A 20343-nucleotide genomic window follows, 5' to 3' on the forward strand; every position below is an offset into this window, starting at 1 on the left:
AAGGCAGGCACAGTTAGGAAACAGCAAGGGATACAGGAAATAGGATGCAGGGAACGGGAACTCTGGGATCAAGCAGGAAAATACTAAGGGACCCTTTGCAATACAAACATGGGAAAAGTACAAACAACGCTCAAGCAAGGAGTGGAAGGGCAGAGACCATTTTATAATCCAGGGTGCACTGGGGTAGGATAGAAAACTTTTAGGAAGTGCGTACGCTGGCCCTTTAAGGCATTCCTCGCACACTCCAGGAAGGGAAGGCCGCGCCAGCCGTGGTCTCTGGGGAGGTGGCCAGGAAGTTGCGGTCGCGGCCGTTCATCACAGGGTGAGCGACAGAGGTCCGCAGTCATAAAACTGCGATTTTTTTTTGGTGTTTTATATATGTACTGAGCAGTGGCGTAACTACCGCGGCCTGCGGCATGAGGGGGCCCGTGTCGCCCGCCGGCACGTGCCCCCACCATGGCCGGAGGCTCTGCTGGCAGCCGCTATGGCTGCTACAGCGGGACGCCACTGAACACTACGGCAGAGCAGGGAGGTATCTCCCCGCTCTGCCATTAACTGGTTCCCGACCGCTGGCTGTATTTTTACGGCCAGCGGTCAGGGTCCTTAAAACCCGAGCCATAGACTTTTTACGACTCCGGTTTTAACTTACTGCCCGCGCGATCTGGCTGCTGAATGTCGGGTCTCCGGCTGTCAGTGACTGCTGGGGACCCTGAGGAGAGGATAGAAGCAGCTTTCGCTGCCAGCGATCACACATGTATCCCCTATCCTGTGGATAGGGGATACATGTATTTTGTAGGACACACTGTAGGTCGCATTTTTTTGGGAGGGGGGATGCTGTATTGCGTTCCCTACTGGGGGGGGAACGCTGTATGGCATTCCCTACAGGGGGGGGCTGTATGGCGTTCCCTACAGGGGGGGGGCTCTATGGCACTCTCTACAGGGGGGGGTTGTATGGCGTTCCCTACAGGGGGGGATGTATGGCGTTCCCTACAGGGGGGACTGTATGCTGTTCTCTACAGGGTGGGGCTGTATGGCGTTCTCTGCAGGGGGACTGTATGGCGTTCTCTGCAGGGGGACTGTATGGCGTTCTCTACAGGGAGGGCTGTATGGCGTTAGCACTGTCCAATAAATATAAAGTAAACAGAAGAAAATACGGTCCAGCAATCCTCATGACAATGTGATGACTTTATTAGAAAAACATTTTATAAACCATACGGCATGTTGAAGTGATGATACAAGACTGCTTACGCGCTTCGAAAGCCAACTACATTCTTCGCAAATGTACGCCATCTCCTCCAAACAGTCAATTACATCAGAAGTCCAGTTCCTTGTGCTGCATGACTCGTGGACGCCCTATCCGTGGCGATATCCGTGTCCTTTCCACTGCTTCTCACTTGAGTCCTGTAGGCACAAAAAACATTCTGCAAGTATCCATTGTCATCCGTGCCTGCAGATTCTGCTTTAATGATGCAACTCACTCAACTCCTTGTCTATTTCATCGTTTACTGATGCCTCTTTTAGATGCGACAGATGTATTTTTTTATACTTACCAGCCTGCTTCACAGGCACCATCCCTTTTTATTGGCACCTGATCTTCCATAGACATCACAAAAACTAGACAAGCCTTTCCTCCCTTATGTTTCCCAACATTTCCTGGGACAAGTGTGTGTAGGTAGAAATCAACAAACATGTTTCCTGGCCCCAAACTTTACCCCCTTTTTCCAGTAAAGGATTGGCTTTCGGTATCACGCCTCCTCGCTTTTACCTTTTTACTTTATCCTGCGTAAACATTTTTTTCAGCATCTTAAACGTCTTGCCCATTAGCCCATCTATCCCCAACATCAGACCACTTATTATCATCTGACAGATCAGAATCAGACTCAACCAGCTACTGTTGCCTTCTTCTGCTTCTCTTTACATCGAGATGCGCTGCTCCTGTAATTCCAAACATTGTGCCAGTACCCCGTGTTCTAAACATTTTGGCAACCCCAAGGTGTCCCTCTCCCATGTTGAGATTATAAGGCCCCACTGGAATATTGCTGCCTTCATCGACCCTGGATCCCTGCGCAAGGATCCTGGCACTTGGCCCATCATCGTGCCATGTTCCCTCTAATTTTTGCTAGAATGATACCATTGAGGATACCTGCCTTGCTTCCTTGATGCCATTTGCTCCAAACAATCCAGTACACCCCAAGTCCAGGTCCTTGTGCTGCATGATTTGTGGGGGCTCTATACGTGGCAATATCCTGGCACCTTCCATTGCTTTCCGCTTGAGTGCTGTAAATATAAAAACATTCTGCCAGTATCCATTATCACCTAGGCCTGCAGATTATGACTGTGTAATGAAACTCACTTAAGTCCTTGTCTATTGCATCCAGGCCTTGACACATCGCAAATGTTCTTGGCAGACCAGAGCTGTCTAAAATCCCCCTACACTCCCTCACCCAATTACCTTACACCTACGTTCAGTCCCAAACCGAGCCATGTGGCCAGCATTTTGGACAAAGATACCCCTAACTTACATTATGCCTATTCCTACCAACTATCCAAGGTTCCCCACTGCTACGCCTTTCTTGGCATTTTGCCCGCTCATTACTTTTTCAATGTACAGAGCTACTGGTGGATACTGTATATAGTAACTAATGATGGACATACCGCATATAGATGAAATATTACTTCAGAGAGTCCCCCTGGCAGCAGGCAGCCGATCTCAAGAAATTCTGGAACAAAAAGTATAAACTGTGAAGATATTATGACGTGCGCTTAGTATGGTTCATCATATCAACAAATATATGTTCAGCCTATTGAAAACATGAGGGAGATTGTTCCCACAGTCTTGTCATGTGTCTCTATAGGAACATTCTGGATGACATCACATTATAGAATTTCTATAGGTTGTTATTTGCTATAATACTTACATATATACAGTGGATCTTCTAGCATGTCGGCTGTCACTGGTGCCACATATTCAGATGTTATAAATGTCTGTAAAATACATAATGGGTTTAATGCACATACATAAAATAACCCCATATCTATAATGAATAATAATATATTTACTTTCACACATTTCATTTTCTATCACAGGGCGAGTCCAATGTCCCTCTGCCACACAAATAACACCAGCAGTATAATGGCACATAATAGTTGGAGGACCCTGGTATAGATTTTGTATCAGGGACCAGGAGCTTATTGTTATTCTTCTATATAATCTTATCCTTAATGGAAAACTTCTAATTTGTCTTTTGTGGAGTCTTTTGGACTGGAGTAGAGAGAGTAGAAAATGGTAAATTGGATTTCTGGATTCAACAGACAAAATAATTATTAAAGGGGTTTTCTGACAGTTTCATAAACCTTAGTCTAAGCCGCATATGGCTAAAAAGAACAAATTGTCCCTACTCATTTTTTAAATTCCATGTGGCTCCTGTGCTGGTGGTTCTGTTGTCTTTAGTTGCTAGGCCACAGCGGTCATGTCCGTGTGGATGGCATGTCACGTGGCAGCTATTGTGTCACATCCAGGGCCGGCCTTAGGTTTATTGGTGACATGTGCAGTATCTGTGACGTCCTCCCCCTTATGATGCACCATGTAGTGTCCAAATAATTTAATCATACAGTGCCCAAATAACATCACCCAGTCAATAAACTAGGGATTGTATCTTTCTGTTTTTTTATATTATAGGTTTGGGCCCTAAATGCCGGACGGCAGTGTAAGTTGAGGGTGCCCAGGCCATCTATGGTGGTAGTGCCCTCTTCAGTATTGACCAGTAATACACACTATGTGATCATTTAGAGATGCAGTTAATAAAATACACTGACCTTGGACTCTCCTACTGAATACATCCGACTGAATGTAGAACGTTATGTGATGTGAGGTGGAGGGCTCTGCTTAATCTTTGATCTGCCCTCCTGGGACGTGTGGTTATCATTAACTCTTATGAGGAATTAATTCTAGGAGAAAGAAAGACAATGTATTAGGACAAATCTTAATCAATGGCAACATTTCTATCTAGAACAGAGTCCAGTCCCCAACCAGTGTAAAATTACCAAAGGGGTAAATAGGATGACCGGCTGGGGTCCAGGGATTTGGGGTGGCCCACAGCTCTGGGGCTCCATACGCCCCTGAAATTGGACAAACAATAACGGCGCAGGGAGGAAGCGAAATGTCTGACCCGGTTGGTCGTCTATTAGGTGAGTATAATTTTTTATTTTATAGGAGCAAAGGGGGCACTATTAATATGGGGGATAAAAGGACTGAGTCGGGGCTTAGAAAAGGGGGCTTCATTACTGTGGGCCATACAAAAGGGGCATTCTGACCCAGGACATACAAAAAGTGTCATTCTAGCTGTGGAGGGTATTGGTGGATACTGCATATAGTAACTAATAAGAGACGCACCTTGCATAGATGAAATATTGCTTCAGAGAGTCCCCCTGGCAGCAGGCAGCCGATCTTAAGGTGTTCTGGAAAAAACAATAATTGTGTCGTTTTATTTCTTCAGACAGACGTGTGCTCAGTATAGACCACCCAACAATGAAGGAAATGTACATTAGGGCTCATGTACACAGCAACTTCATGTGGACGGACCTGTATGGTGGCGCACAGACTGCAGTACTGGTAATGTAGACACTCTGTGTGCGCTGTGTGCTCCCCCATAAGCCAAATGTGTATTAGGAAATTACATAAATAACAAGTCCCTTATATATTACTAATACCATAATATCTTCTTTATGGAGCATTTCTATAATAATAATAATAATAATATAAAGCTGCAGTAAAATTCCCAGCGTTTACTTTTGCTACATGTGGATGAGTTTTTGAGACTGTAACTATTCACCTGTAACACTTGTGAATTTTGCCGCGCAGCAAATCTGCAGCGTCTGAATTCAGCTTTATGGCGTAGAATATAGTACTCAAATACTGCAATCATACAGTGCCCAAATAACACTGCCAGACAAGTATTGTCTGCCACACTGTAATGTAATCCATTATCAAGGAATTGTATCTGCATCCTGAGCAGTGCCCTTTACTTTTTTTACATGAAGAGTGGGATTGAGTGTTCAAGCAATACGGGTGCCCCAGACATCAAGACCAGTGGCGCCCCATTCATTAGTGACAGGTGATGCACCCAGTGTAACCGCACAGGTCGCACACCCCCAAAACAGGCCCTGGATGAACAACATTGGGGAATTTGTTCCCACAGTCTTGTCATGTGTCTCTATAGGAACATTCTGGATGACATCAGATTATAGAATTTCTATAGGTTGTCATTTGCTATAATACTTACATATATACAGTGTATGTCCTAGCATGTCGGCTGTCACTGGTGCCACATATTCAGATGTCATAAATGTCTGTAAAATACATAATGGAATAAACATAAAATAACCCCATATCTAGAATGAATAATAATATATTTACTTTCACACCTTTCATTTTCTATCACAGGACGAGTCAGACATTGAAAACATTTTGTAATGTTAGTGTAAACCCAGGGAACATAACTATAGGGGTGAAGAGGTTGCAGTCAAACCCAGGCCCAGGTGTCCATGACTGACATTAGGGGGGGTCACAATGTGGGCAATTTACAAATGCCAATCCCCAATGCCCCCATCTCCTAGAGGAATCCCGATTTTCGCTGCTAGAAACGCGATGTCAGTGAGAGAAGCACCCGGGCGGAGAGGCAGCTGCTGAGTTGCCCAACCGCTTCTAAAACACAAGCAGTGGAAGGGAGCCAGCGCAGCGCCCCGTTCCACCTGCTGGAGGGATGCGCCCTATGTAATGGCACAGGTCGCACACCCCTAAGGCCGGCCCTGGTACTGCTGAGCCTTATTAGGATAATATACGGTAGCTTTTTAAGACTATTTAATTAAATTAAATTAGACATCATATTGAAAACGACTGAGAAGTCACATTCCACATTACTGACAGCTGCAATTCTCAGACAATGGTAAGGGTATGTTCACACACTTAACTAAAAAACGTCTCTAAAATACAGAGCTCTTTTCAGTCATTTTTTAAGCCACAAACATTTTTTGAGGCGTTTTTACCAACGTTCTTGGAGCTGTTTTTCTATTGAGACAATGAAAAACGGCTCCAAAAACGGCCGAAGGAGTGAAATGCACTTCTTTTTACAGGGTGTTTTTTATGCGCCGCTTTATCAAACGCCCACGTAAAATGCACCATCGGAGAAAAAAAACAGTTTTTCCCATTGAAATCAATGGGCAGATGTTTGGAGGCGTCCAGCCTCCGTATTTTCGGCTGTTTCTCGGGGTGTTTACGGCCAGGAAAACGGCTGAAAATAGGCTGTGTGAACATACTCTGTTGTACTGAGTTGTAAGTTTAATGAGAAAATATGAAACCTTGAAATCTGAATGTAAAATGTTCAGTTGTTACTTGCATTAATAGAAACATTTTACTGGAACTTGAACAGTTTGTCTAAAAAAAAAAAACAACCCCCGACAATCACCAGAAAAAAATCCTTCTACAATCATATCGTTGTGGTGAGGTGTTGGTGTGGTTAGAAATTGCTGCAGTAATGTCCAGTGTGAATCTGGCCTTATATGAGAATTCTAGAGCGTATATATTTCATGTGTCCAGTAACATGTAGAATTAATGATAAAATGCTGCATCTTACCTGTCAATCACACAGTCAATCACAGTCCCGGTCCAGACGTCATTGGCAGAAATGGTAAAAAATATGTAATCCAGCTGCACATAGAACCTAACGGCTAGTACTGTCTATGACATCATCAGTGACATCATAAGCGGCTGCAGTATCTGTTACATCATCTAATTATCTCCTACTGCCTGGATAGACTGTCTGTGCATACACTGGATATAGGCGTTACATGGGACTGCTGTTTATAAACATGGAAGAAAGATACATGTGTGGTTATAGGGGCTACGACTAAGAACATGTAATGTATGAAACGTGTAATCTGTTACTAGATGGATTTTATACTGTAATACAGATGTAGCCATCTTTAACTTGACTCTGATAACTTGTTGCAGCGTGATACTTTCTTGATCCCGCAGCACTCCGTGTTTCAAGTGTGCGTGAGTAGGCTTCCACGCCAATGTGTAAAAAATGGGAACTCAGCACTCCAAGGTATTATGCAATAAGTGATATTTGATTTCACATATAGCGAAAAGTAGTAATCCAAAAATAATGGAGCCATTACCCAACAGCGACCGAGGTCACAAGCGCCGCATATCCGTGTCTAAAGAAGGTTGAATGTATAGACCGAAACGTTAAAAACCTATTTTTGGATTACTACTTTTCGCTATATGTGAAATAAAATATCATTTGTTGCAGCGTGATATCACACAACAAAAGCCATTGAAAAAGTCAAGATAAGGGATTGTTTATTTAATGCGTTAAAAGTCAAGGTAAAGACGGCAACATCTGAACTAATAAAGGATACATTTTATTGAATTTCGTTTTAGGCTACATTCACACAACAGTAAACAACGTCCGCTTTCAGAACAATGATGTTCTATGGGTATATTCACACGGCCTTTTTTTAACCACCCGTGATTATTGGCCGTCAAAAAATAGAACATGTCCTATTTTTGGCCGCTTTCACGGCCAGACGGCCCCCATAGAAGTCAATGGATCCATTTTTAACGGCCGTCAATACATGTAATAGCCGTTAAAAACGGTTCTGTGATTTGGGGATTCAAGAGCCAAGGGAACTATTGGCTCCCTTGCTGGTAATCGGAGGCGCAATGACACATACTCACCGATGCAGCGCCGTCCTCTACAGGTGTGGTCTCTAGTCTCATGGGTTCTGCGAAGGTGACGAGATGACGTCCTCGCGTCGCCTTCGCAGAACCAGTGAGACTAGAGATCACTCGTGACGTAGACGGTCATGCATCGGTGAGTATGTAGGGCATTCAGGCGGACAAAAATTACGGATATTGTTGCGCTCACTACTATGGTAGCATGGCGCTAGTACAGGGGACATTGTTGTCTACTGTAGCAAAAATTTTCGGCACAGTCCTGAATTTACAGAGAGAGTCCCGGAAGATTACCACAGGGAGGGGGGGGGTGTGGTGCTTTCTCCAGAGAGGTGTCTGTGTCATCATCTACAGGGGGGCTGTGTGCCATCGTCTACAGGGGGCTGTGTGCCATCGTCTACAAGGGGGCTGTGTGCCATCATCTACATGGGGCGGTGTGCCATCATCTACAGGGGGGCTGTGTGCCATCATCTACAGGGGGGCTGTGTGCCATCATCTACAGGGGGTCTGTGTTTCATCATCTACAGGGGGGCTGTGTGGCATCATATACAGGGGGTCCGTGTGCCATCATCTACAGGGGGTCTGTGTGCCATCATCTACAGGGGGGTCTGTGTTTCGTCATCTACAGGGGGTCTGTGTGGCATCATATACAGGGGGTCCGTGTGCCATCATCTGCAGGGGGGCTGTGTGGCATCATCTACAGGGGGGCTGTGAAACAATCATGACAATGACCTTTGTTTGGGTGTTTTCAGGGGGTTTGGAAAAAAAAGCCAGACAAATGAAATTCATCAGTTTTTTAACGGCCATGAAAAACGGATGCAAAATGGATGTCAAACGGCCATTAAAAACGGACAGACGGACTGAAAGTGTATAAAAAATTGCAGACACAATGATGCAAAACGGCCATGAAAAACTGACAGTTGATCAGTTTTTAATGGCTATTTTTCTGCACTGTCGTGTGAATGTAGCCTAAGTTCTGGATCGTCTCCATTTTAATGGATAAAGTTACCGGACAATTATCCGCCCACCGAGAGTTTATTGGACACATGGACGGCCTGGTGAGCAGATGGACTTCTTGTTTCTTTGTTTGGAGTCATGTACAGATATAGCAATCCTTATCCTGACTCTGATAACTTGCTGCAGCGTGATAATTTATCACTTAAGTCACTGAAAACCATTGAAAAAGTGAAATTAAAGTTTCTTGACACTGTGTATTCAATGTATTTAACCCCTTCGAGCTCAGCAACGTAATATTCCGTCGCGCTGACCGCCCCGTTCGCGCTCAGCGACGGAATATTATGTCGCAGGGAAAATGCATCGCCATTTTCCACTGGCGCGTGCACGAGCTGTGACAGCTGCTGTTTCCGACAGCAGGCTATCACAGCTCAATACGCCGGGACCTATTGCGATGGTCCCGCCTCCACAATCGCCACTATTGGTCAGTCAGTGAGTAACTGTCCAATAGTGGCGATCGGTCTCTTCTCTTCCTCTCCCTGACATCACATCCTGCCGCACCCGCCCTGAGATGGAGACAGCGAGGCGTTCAGAGCGGTTGTGAGTAGAGGGAGAGAAGAAAAAGAGTGAAAAAAAGTGAAAAAAAGACAACTTTTTTCTGCTTCCCACCTCCCCAATCCACTACCCAGTCCAGTCCTTTACCCTTCCTCCTGGTGTTCCTCCCACATTTTTGGTCAGTGATCTCCTATCACTGACCACTTCTTAGTCTTCAGGACCAATTTCTTGGTCCCTGGGGATAATTTTTTTCTTTATAAAACATATAAAATAAAAAAATATATATTAAAAAAAAAAAAACGAAAAAAAAACCTGTTAATTTAGACAATTTATCTAGTCAGTTTAGTATTAGTGTTAGTTAGTGTTAGGGAACCGTCAAAAAGCATAATTAGGTATAGCGTCAGGAATCCATCACCATAGTTAGATCTAGCGTTAGGGGTCCATCACAGTAGTTAGGTTTAGCGTCAGGGAAGCTCAGAATAATCTAGTTAGGTTTAGTGTCAGAGAATAGTCTGGCAGGGACGTAGCTAGGGGGGGGGCAAGCGGGGCATGTGCCCCGGGCGCAGTCCAGAGGGGGGCGCCAGCGCCCCCTCCTCCTGCACTATAATTGTACCTGTGTCGCAAGGACACAGGTACAATTAAGCAATGAATGACCGGGCACGTTCCGTGCCCGGCCATTCAGCGCCTTTCCATGAATGAAGCGACTGGTACCTTTTGTACCAGTGACGCTTCCGTCGATGAAAGGCGCTGACTGACTGACAGGGAAAGTCATCCTGCCCAGCCAATCAGCGCCTTTCATAGACACTGCTTTCAACCCCCTAGAGACCTGCGCAGAAGAGAGCAGGTCTCCATGGCTGCCGGACGGCGTGGGAGCGGGAATAAGGTGAGTTAGAAATTATTTTTTTTATTTTTTTTATTGTAATAGAAGTGTGGCTGTATCTGCGGTGGGGGACTTTGTCTACACGGGGGACTTTATCTACGGGGGGTGTCTATCTACAGGGGGACTATATCTACAGGGCTGGGCTATATACAGGGGGACTATATCTTCAGGGCTGGGCTATATACAGGGGGACTATATCTACTGGGGGGCTACATACAGGGGGACTATATCTACAGAGGGGCTATATACAGGGCGACTATATCTACAGGGCTGGGCTATATACAGGGGGACTATATCTACAGGGCTGGGCTATATACAGGGGGACTATATCTACAGGGCTGGGCTATATACAGGAGGACTATATCTACAGGGCTGGGCTATATACAGGGGGACTATGTCTACAGGGCTGGGCTATATACAGGGGGGCTATATACAGGGGGATTATATCTGCTGGGCTAAATACAGGGGGACTATATCTACAGGGGGGCTATATACAGGGGGACTATATCTGCTGGGCTATATACAGGGGGACTATATCTGCTGGGCTATATACAGGGGGGCTATATACAGGGGGACTATATCTACAGGGGGGCTATATACAGGGGGACTATATCTGCTGGGCTATATACAGGGGGACTATATCTACAGGGCTGGGCTATATACAGGGGGACTATATCTGCTGGGCTATATACAGGGGGACTATATCTATTGGGGGGCTATATACAGGGGGACTATATCTACAGGGCTGGGCTATATACAGGGGGACTATATCTACAGGGCTGGGCTATATACAGGGGGACTATATCTACAGGGGGGCTATATACAGGGGGACTATATCTACAGGGGGGCTATATACAGGGGGACTATATCTACAGGGCTGGGCTATATACAGGGGGACTATATCTACAGGGCTGGGCTATATACAGGGGGACTATATCTACAGGGGGGCTATATACAGGGGGACTATATCTACAGGGCTGGGCTATATACAGGGGGACTATATCTGCTGGGCTATATACAGGGGGGCTATATACAGGGGGACTATTTCTACAGGGGGGCTATATACAGGGGGACTATATCTACAGGGGGGCTATATACAGGGGGACTATATCTACAGGGGGGCTATATACTGGAGTGGGCTGTCTATAGAGCACCATATACAGGGGTGGGCTATATAGTATATAGCCCCCTGTAGATATAGCCCACCCCTGTATATGGTGCTCCATAGATAGCCCACCCCATTATATAGCCCCCCTGTAGATATAGTCGCCCTGTAGATATAGGCAAGCCCTGTAGATATATTCCCCCTGTATATAGCCCCCCTATGTATAGCCCACCCCTGTAGATATAGCCCCCCTGTGTATAGCCCAGCCCTGTAGATATGGTCCCCCTGTAGATATGGTCCCCCTGTAGATATGGTCCCCCTGTAGATATAGTCCCCCTGTAGATATAGTTCCCCTGTAGATATAGCCCACCCCTGTATATAGTCCCCCTGTAGATATAGCCCACTCCTGTATATAGTATCCCACAAATAGCTCCCCCTATAGTGCTCCACAGAAAGCCCACCCCTGTATATAGCCCCCTTGTACATATAGTCCACCCCTGTATATAGTGCTCCACAGATAGCCCACCCTTGTATATAGTATATACAGGGTGGGCTATCTGTGGAGCACTATATACAGGGGTGGACCATCTTGTGGAGCACTATATACAGGGGTGGACTATATGTACAGGGGGCTATATACAGGGGTGGGCTATCTGTGAAACACTATATACAGGGGTGTACTATATGTGGAGCACTATATACAGGGGTGGGCTATATCTACAGGGGGGCTACATACATGGTTGGGCTATCTGTAGAGCTCTATATACTGGGGTGGGCTATATCTACAGGGGGCTATATACAGGGGTGGGCTATCTGTAGAGCACTATAGGGGGAGTTATTTGTGGGACACTATATACAGGGGTGGGCTATATGGGGGCACTATCTACAGGGGGCTCTATGGCAGGCACTATCTACAGGGGGCACAGTGTGTGTGTGGGACACGGTGTATGGTGCTATTATAATTAGAGGTGCAGTGTATGGCGCTATTATATTTAGGGGCGTAGTGTGTGGTATAATGATAACTTTATATTTATTTATAGGTGCAGAAATGTTGGAAAAGTGAGAAGCTGAAGACATGTGAGCGGCAAACTGCAGAAATGGACCGGGAGAAGTCATCATAGAGATCTGGACCAAATGGAGAAAAATAACTAGAATCTGAGACGTCACCGGTGAGTCACTTAATGTAAATGTTTATTCTGCCTCTAATTAGTATTGTAGTCCCTGTATGATCTGCAGCGAGATGATGGGTGATATGATTATGATAGGATTTATTTTTTGTAAAACGACATCTCCCAGCATATCCTTACCATTGTTTGGGCCATGCTGGGAGCTGTAGTTTTACGCCGTACAAACCTATACGGCAGGGGTTGCACTAAATTGAGCTGTATTTGTGCTGGGGCTGTATATATGTAGTGAGCTTGGTTCTTGTGTTGTGTATAGAACCATATTGCTTGTGAAATATACAAATAATTTTATGCTCGCGTTACATAAAAATAAATGACACGTCGATTGGTAGAGAAAACAAACACGGCGAGGGGGAAGGAGATGTTGGGGGGGGCGCCAAACTGAATCTTTGCCCTGGGTGCTGGAGAACCTAGCTACGCCTCTGGGTTTAGGTAGCAGCCTATTGCTCCTAGTTAGGAAAGCAATCAAACATGTCCCAACGGACATTTAGTGCCGAAGAGGCATATTCATTTCTTGCCTCCGACACAGAGTCGTCGGATGGTGAGACTCTGTTTTATTTATCCACCTCCTCATCCAGTGATGAAGAAGAGGAACCTCCTAGGAGATGCCCCTTGACCACCAGTGCAGTTGAAGCCCCCGAGCGAAATGACCCCGCCGCAGTTCAAGCCCCCATTTGGACCCCCACACCAGACATTTATGAGCCCAAAATCCCAGAGTTAAAATTTAATACGGCAGGGCTCAGTGAAATGGGCTTTTTCAAGTTCTTCTTCACTGATGACTTTATAGATCTTATGGTCTCCCAGACAAATTTATATGTCCAACAGTATATTACTAAGAACCCTACATCATTTTATGCCCAATCCTACAGGTGGACCCCTGTAGATGTAGCAGAGTTGGGCAAGTTCTGGGGACTTCACTTGAACATGGGGCTTCTGAAAAAGCCATCCATTAGGACCTACTGGAGCATGAACATCTTATACCATACCCCCAATGTACCGTATGGCCATGTCCAAGATGCATTATGAGGCAATATTTTGCTTCTTAAATTATAAGGATAATGAGCAGTGCCCACCCCGAGATGACCCCAGTTTTGACCGTTTGTACAAACTGAGACCCCTATTAGACCATTTCGGTTTGCCCAAGCATACACCCCCGAGAAGTGTATTTCTATTGATGAGTCCCTGGTACATTTTAAAGGGAGGCTTCAATTCCGCCAGTACCTGCCGAGTAAGAGGGCAAGGTATGGCGTAAAGATGTATAAGTTGTGCGAGAGTGCATAAGGGTATACCTACAAATTTAGGATGTATGAAGGGAAGGACAGCAGTATTCAGCCCCCAGAATGTCCCCCCTTACTGGGAATTAATGCAAAAATTGTGTGGGATTTGGTGCACCCACTGCTGGACCAGGGTTACCACCTCTACTTGGATAATTTTTATACCAGCATCCCACTCTTCAAGTGCCTCGCTTCCAGAAGTCCTGCGGCATGCGGCACTGCTAGAAAAAATCTGAGAGGCCTCCCTAAGACTCTGCTTGGGCAAACACTCAGAAGGGGTGAGAGCAGGGCACAATCTAGCAGCAACATATTGTGTGTCAAGTACAAGGACAAGAGAGATGTCCTTGTATTAACAACAATACATGGCCACACCAGTACCCATGTACCTGTACGAGGTACCAGTATAGAGACCCCCAAACCAGACTGCATCCTGGACTACAATAGGTACATGGGAGGGGTTGACTTGTCAGATCAAGTCCTGAAGCCCTACAGCGCCATGCGGAAATCGAGGGTGTGGTCAGTGCCGCATCTGCCATGAGGCCAGGTGAGCCGACGGCCTCAGGCGGCACCACCTACCCAAACGCATTTTCATCCCGGGACGGACTGGACCAGGGGGAGGGGCCATGCAGACGCACATAGCAGACGTGCCGAACGTCTGTAACACTCCTCCTCCTCTCTGACGCTGTACACAGCACATGCAGCCAGAGAGGAGCAAGCCTGCAGGAGGAGCGACAAGCGACGAGCAGCACGAGCAGCACAAGGTTAGTTCCTGCCTTGCTGGGACCGGGACCCGTGACGTGAGTATACTGCAAGGGGGAGACTGGGCATTTTACCGACAGCAGAGGGCTCTATGGGGCTGGAATAATCCACCCCATAGAGCCCTCACATCACTATAATGGAAGGATTAGTGTGGGTGGGGGAGGGTCTGAGCATCTGTCTGACTTACTGCAGAGAGCTCTATAGGGGGGGGGATTCTGCCCCCCCCCTTTAGAGCAGTCAGTCAGATTCTCAGACCCCCCTAACCTTTCAGTATAGTAACTAGTCAGGGCTCTATGGTGGGGGGGTAATTCCCCCCTATAGAGCCCTCTGCTGTCAGTAAAACGCCCAGACCCCCCCCCCCTTGCAGTATACTCCTGCCTTTGTAGCTTTCCTGTGCTTAATTAGCGTGGGAAAGCTACAATCAGGGCTGTGACTGGTGAGTTTCACAGTCACTCCCAGTACACACTGCATGCAGCAGCTGCGGCATTCAGTCTGACTGTGAGTCTCTGACCAGTCACCACCCACACGCAGCAGAAAGACAGGATAGGCTGATAGTGCCGGTCATTGAATAAACCCTCAACTACTACAGTTTCAGACACATTGACTATGATAGTTTCTATAGTGTAGTGGTTAGCTTGTCTGCCTTATGTATCGAGGTTGCTGGTTCAAATCATAGCTGGGGTTTTTTTTTTTTTTTTTTATATTAATATTTTGTTTTGGGCTTTGTTCACACTAGCATTAATATACGCTTACCTCTCTTCCGTCAGAGGAAGAGAGGATCGATACGTTAAACGGAAAGCAACGGCTCCATTAGAATTACCATTGCTTTCAATGGTAATTCTTTTGTATCAGTTGCTTTCCGTTTGTCTCCGTTCGCTAGGTTTCCGTTCTTTTGAACGGAAATTAAAGTTCTGCAGACTGCACTTTTGTTTCCTTTAAAAAAAACGGAAACTTAGCGAACGGAGACAAACGGAAAGCAACTGATACAAAAGAATTACCATTGAAAGCAATGGTAATTCTAATGGAACCGTTGCTTTCCGTTTAACGTATTGATCCTCTCTTCCTCTGACGGAAGAGAGGTAAACGTATATTAATGCTAGTGTGAAAGAAGCCTTAGGGCCTGTTCACATCAGCGTTGGCTTTCCGTTCTGGGGTTCCGTCGGAGGTAACCCCGCAACGGAAAGTCAAACTGAAACCACAGCTTCCGTTTCTGTCACCATTAGCGCAGTCGACTGCGCTATTGATTCCGCCACAAAAACGGAAACGGTGACTAACGGAAACCATTAGCAATGTTTCCGTCACCATTGATTTCAATGGTGACTGAAACGGAAGCTGTGGTTTCAGTTTGACTTTCCGTTGCGGGGTTCACCCGACGGAAACCTCCCACGGAACCCCAGAAAGGAAAGCCAACGCTGATGTGAACAGGCCCCAATCCTTCCCCATAAACCTGCCCCCGCTAATTAAAATAAATATATTATATAATGTATATAGCGCTGTATCCTGTATCCGTCAGGTCAGCGGGTCCTGCAGGATCGAGCTGTTACCGATCACATCTAAGTTCATAACTTATAACTTAGATGTGATCGGTAATAGGCGACCTAATGGATTCAGGTCTCAGCGCCATGGCCGCCATCAGGGAGGTACTGCCGGTACTGCTGTCAGGGGCCCGGTCAAAATTTGAAAAAACGGGGGCCCGTGCTCCACTGCCGGAATGCATTTGCTCACGGGCCCTTATGATTTCACTTTGGTGAAAGGAACAGGTCCCATCACGGAGCCGGGGCCCGTTGTTTGCATCAGAGTAAAATCATAAGGGCCCACTGTTCACATAGAGCCTGCCCCTCCTCCTCCTCCTCTACAGCGGCGTGACAGCGCGTGTGGAGGAGACGTCATGAAGGTGGCGGGAGGTTTGAATGCAGTGGAGGCGGGACAAGCAGCAGCAGCAGAAGAAGACTCCTGACCCAGTGAGTACAGCATATAATGTCTGTGTCAGTATGTAATGTCTGTCTGTCAGGTTGCTGCTGCCCGGAGCCTCCTCACATCACATCCCCACAATAAAAATCAGTGTTACCTATGTCACATTATACCCTCTCAGCTCTGCTTCATATCCTTGTATCGCTAGTAGCATTTCTTACCTCTTATCTCCCGGGCTGTGTAGCAGAGGGAGAAGACAGGTTTATTGTCCCGTTATACGCAGCCCAGGAGATAAGAGCCATCGCAGAGCTGCTGCTAGTGATATAATGCAGTGCTTCAGTGTCCGGAGGATCATACAGACCAGGGTAAGACACTTGCTTTCTACGGGGGTTAGATGACAATGGGGACAGGGAGATGATGGTGTAGTGGGTAAGAGATAATAATGGATGGTGGATGACACTGAAGGAGACATTATACTAGGGGGATGATAACTGGGGGAAAAGAGGATATCTGAAAGGAGGGGTAGAGGAACGAGAGAGGATACGAGGGGGAGGGGGAGAGATCTTTAAGGTTATGTACACCTCTTTTTTTTTATACCAAAAAGTTTATTAGTGTGTGTTATGAAACTTTGTAAATACTTTTTATTCAAAATAATTGTTACTTTATGTGATACAGCTGCTTTGTATCCTGTATACAGAGCAGCTGTATTGTGCGCAGAGACCTGTATCTGTCAGGTCCGAGGGACTGACGGGTACAGTCTCGGCGGGCCAGGATCCACCTGTTATCGATCAAATCTAAATTATGAACAGGGACACGCAGGACCCGCTGACCTGACAGATAAAGGTTTCAGTGCATGATACAGCTGCTCTGTATCTCAAAGTAAAAATATATATTTTTTAAAAGTATTTACAAAGTAGCACCAAACAGACTGCTAAAACAACAAATACCACACTCACTTTACATAGCCTTCAAACATGTGGTGGGTAGAGACAGGGCCGGCCTTAGGATAGATGGCGCTCCGTGCAAAATTATCTTTCGGCGCCCCACCCCATCATAAAAAAAATGGCCCATAAAAAAAAGTATAATGCCCTCCATAGTATAATGCCCCTTTAGTTCCTCCCATACAGTATAATAATAATAATATATTATAACCCCTTCAAGGACACAGTATTTTGTCCTCTAATTTTGCCCACACAGTATTATGCCCCCTAAGTGCCACACACAGTATATTTCCCCCTGTAGTGTCCCTACACAGTATAATGTCCGCTTAGTGGCCCCTACACAGTATAATGCCCCCCTCCCCATCCTGCCACACAGAGCCCCCCTGTAGATAGTGCCCCCTGTAGATTGTGCGATACAGCCTTCCGTTAGACAGTGCCATACAGCCCCCACCTCACCCTTGTAGATCGTGCCATACAGCCCCCACCTCACCCTTGTAGACAGTGCGATACATCCCCTATCTCCCCCCCCCCTGTAGATCGTGCCATACACCTCTCTCATGTAGACAGTGCCATACAGCCCTCACCTCCTCCTTGTAGACAGTGCCATAAAGCCCCACACCTCCCCCTTGCAGACAGTACCGTACAGCCCCCACCTCCCTTATGTAGACATTGTGTTAGGGATCTGCCAGGTACTACGTCTAGGTATACTCCTGGGATTAATCAATCCACACCTGAGGCCAGACCTGTTCGACTGACACCATCTCCCACCCACTAGGGTGGCAGGCTCAGGAGTGGGAGAGCCTATCGCGGCCTGGTCAGTCGGAGTTAGCTCCGCCCCCTGTCCTTTATTACCTGCTGTGTTCTCCTCCTCAGTGCTTGTAATTCTTTTGGATTCCTGGCCCCACTGCTGCTTGCTCCAGCCTGCTTCTGCCGTGCTTCTGCCTTGCTGCTGTTCTGCTTAACCCGCTTTGCCTCCGGCTTGCTTCCTCCTCCGTGCTCACTTGGGTATACTCCACTTCATCCTGGTCCTGACAACTCATTCACCGCTCCGTTTCCTCGCGGCGTTCCGTGGGCTACTGCCCCTTCCCTTGCGTGTTCCCTGTTTGTTCTCCCGTGCACTTAGACAGCGTAGGGACCGCCGCCCAGTTGTACCCCGTCGCCTAGGGCGGGTCGTTGCAAGTAGGCAGGGACAGGGCGGTGGGTAGATTAGGGCTCACTTTCCCTTCACCTCCTTCCTGCCATTACATAATTACAAGCCTCTTACCTAGTCTACCATTTCCCCTACGCTGACGCTATCATGGACCCCCTTGAGACCCTGACCCAGCAGATGCAGGGCCTCCCCCTACAGGTCCAGGCCCTGGCCCAGAGGGTCAACCAGGGTGACGCTGCCGTAGTAGTTCCCCTCACCTCACCTCTAGAACCCGACATCAAGTTACCTGACCGGTTCTCAGGGGACCGTAAGACGTTTCTCTCCTTCCGGGAGAGTTGCAGACTGTATTTCCGCCTTAAACCCCACTCCTCAGGTTCCGAGAACCAGCGGGTGGGTATCATCATATCCCGACTCCAGGAAGGGCCCCAAGAGTGGGCCTTCTCCTTGGCTCCTGACGCCCCTGAACTTTCCTCTGTTGATCGCTTTTTCTCTGCCCTCGGACTCATTTACGACGAGACTGACAGGACTGCTTTAGCCGAGAGTCAGCTGGTGACCTTACGTCAGGGTAGGAGACCGGTTGAGGAGTACTGTTCTGATTTTAGAAAGTGGTGCGTAGCTTCTCGGTGGAACGATCCGGCCCTAAGGTGCCAGTTTAGGTTAGGATTATCTGACGCCCTGAAGGATCTGCTGGTTAGCTACCCCTCTTCTGACTCCCTTGACCAGGTTATGGCCCTAGCAGTACGACTTGACCGACGTCTCAGGGAACGTCAGCTTGAACGCTTCAATGTGCTCCCCTCTGACTTTTCTGCGATCCCCCCCGAGGTCCCGTCTCCTCGCCCCTCCACGGAGGACTCGGAGGTACCTATGCAACTCGGGGCCTCCATGTCTCCTCGACAACGTAGGGAGTTTCGCAGAATGAATGGTCTCTGCTTCTACTGTGGGGACGACAAGCATCTTCTGAACACCTGTCCCAGGCGCAAGAATAAAAAGCCGGAAAACTTCCGCGCCTAAGTGATCATCGGGGAGGTCACTTGGGCGCACAGGTATTTCCCGTTAATGTGAAATGCAATAAAATTTTGCTTCCCTTTCAGGTCTCGTTTGCTGGCCGGTCTGCCACTGGCAGTGCCTTCGTGGATTCTGGCTCATCTGCTAATATCATGTCTGTGGAATTTGCTATGTCTCTAAAAATGCCTTTTATTGATTTACCTTATCCTATCCCTGTAGTAGGTATCGACTCAACTCCCCTTGCTAATGGTTATTTTACTCAGCATACTCCTGTTTTTGAACTCCTGGTTGGCTCCATGCATTTGGAGCAGTGCTCTGTACTGGTGATGCAGGGATTATCGTCTGATCTGGTATTAGGTCTTCCCTGGTTGCAGTTGCATAATCCCACGTTTGATTGGAATACTGGGGATCTCACCAAATGGGGTAGTGAATGTCTCATGTCATGTCTTTCTGTTAACTCTATTTCTCCCCGGGAGGAGGTAAACACGCTTCCTGAGTTTGTTCAGGACTTCGCCGATGTGTTTTCTAAGGAGGCCTCCGAGGTGTTGCCCCCCCCCCCCCATAGAGATTACGATTGCGCCATCGATTTGGTGCCTGGTGCCAAGCTTCCTAAGGGTAGGATATTTAATCTTTCATGTCCTGAACGTGAAGCTATGAGGGTGTATATCCAAGAATGCCTGGCCAAGGGTTTCATTCGCCCCTCGACTTCTCCTGTAGGTGCTGGCTTCTTCTTTGTGGGGAAGAAGGATGGTGGTCTTAGGCCGTGCATTGATTATCGTAACCTGAATAAGGTCACCGTAAGGAACCAGTACCCACTTCCTTTGATTCCGGATCTTTTTAATCAGGTTCAGGGAGCCCAATGGTTTTCTAAGTTCGATCTACGGGGG

General features: G+C 47.0%; 1 long non-coding RNA gene across 1 annotated transcript; it reads right to left on the reverse strand.

Moving 5' to 3' along the window:
- Positions 1-1182: 1182 nt before the first annotated feature.
- On the reverse strand, positions 1183-6837 carry LOC142714076 (uncharacterized). The gene is made up of 6 exons (XR_012870285.1): positions 6633-6837; positions 5283-5349; positions 4394-4458; positions 3817-3948; positions 2919-2985; positions 1183-2739 (listed from the first exon to the last, which is right to left on the reverse strand). It is a non-coding gene; the product is annotated as an uncharacterized LOC142714076 (long non-coding RNA).
- Positions 6838-20343: the final 13506 nt, after the last annotated feature.

This window comes from Rhinoderma darwinii, unplaced genomic scaffold (assembly GCF_050947455.1).
Source record: "Rhinoderma darwinii isolate aRhiDar2 unplaced genomic scaffold, aRhiDar2.hap1 Scaffold_44, whole genome shotgun sequence".
Taxonomy (NCBI): Eukaryota; Metazoa; Chordata; class Amphibia; order Anura; family Rhinodermatidae; genus Rhinoderma; species Rhinoderma darwinii.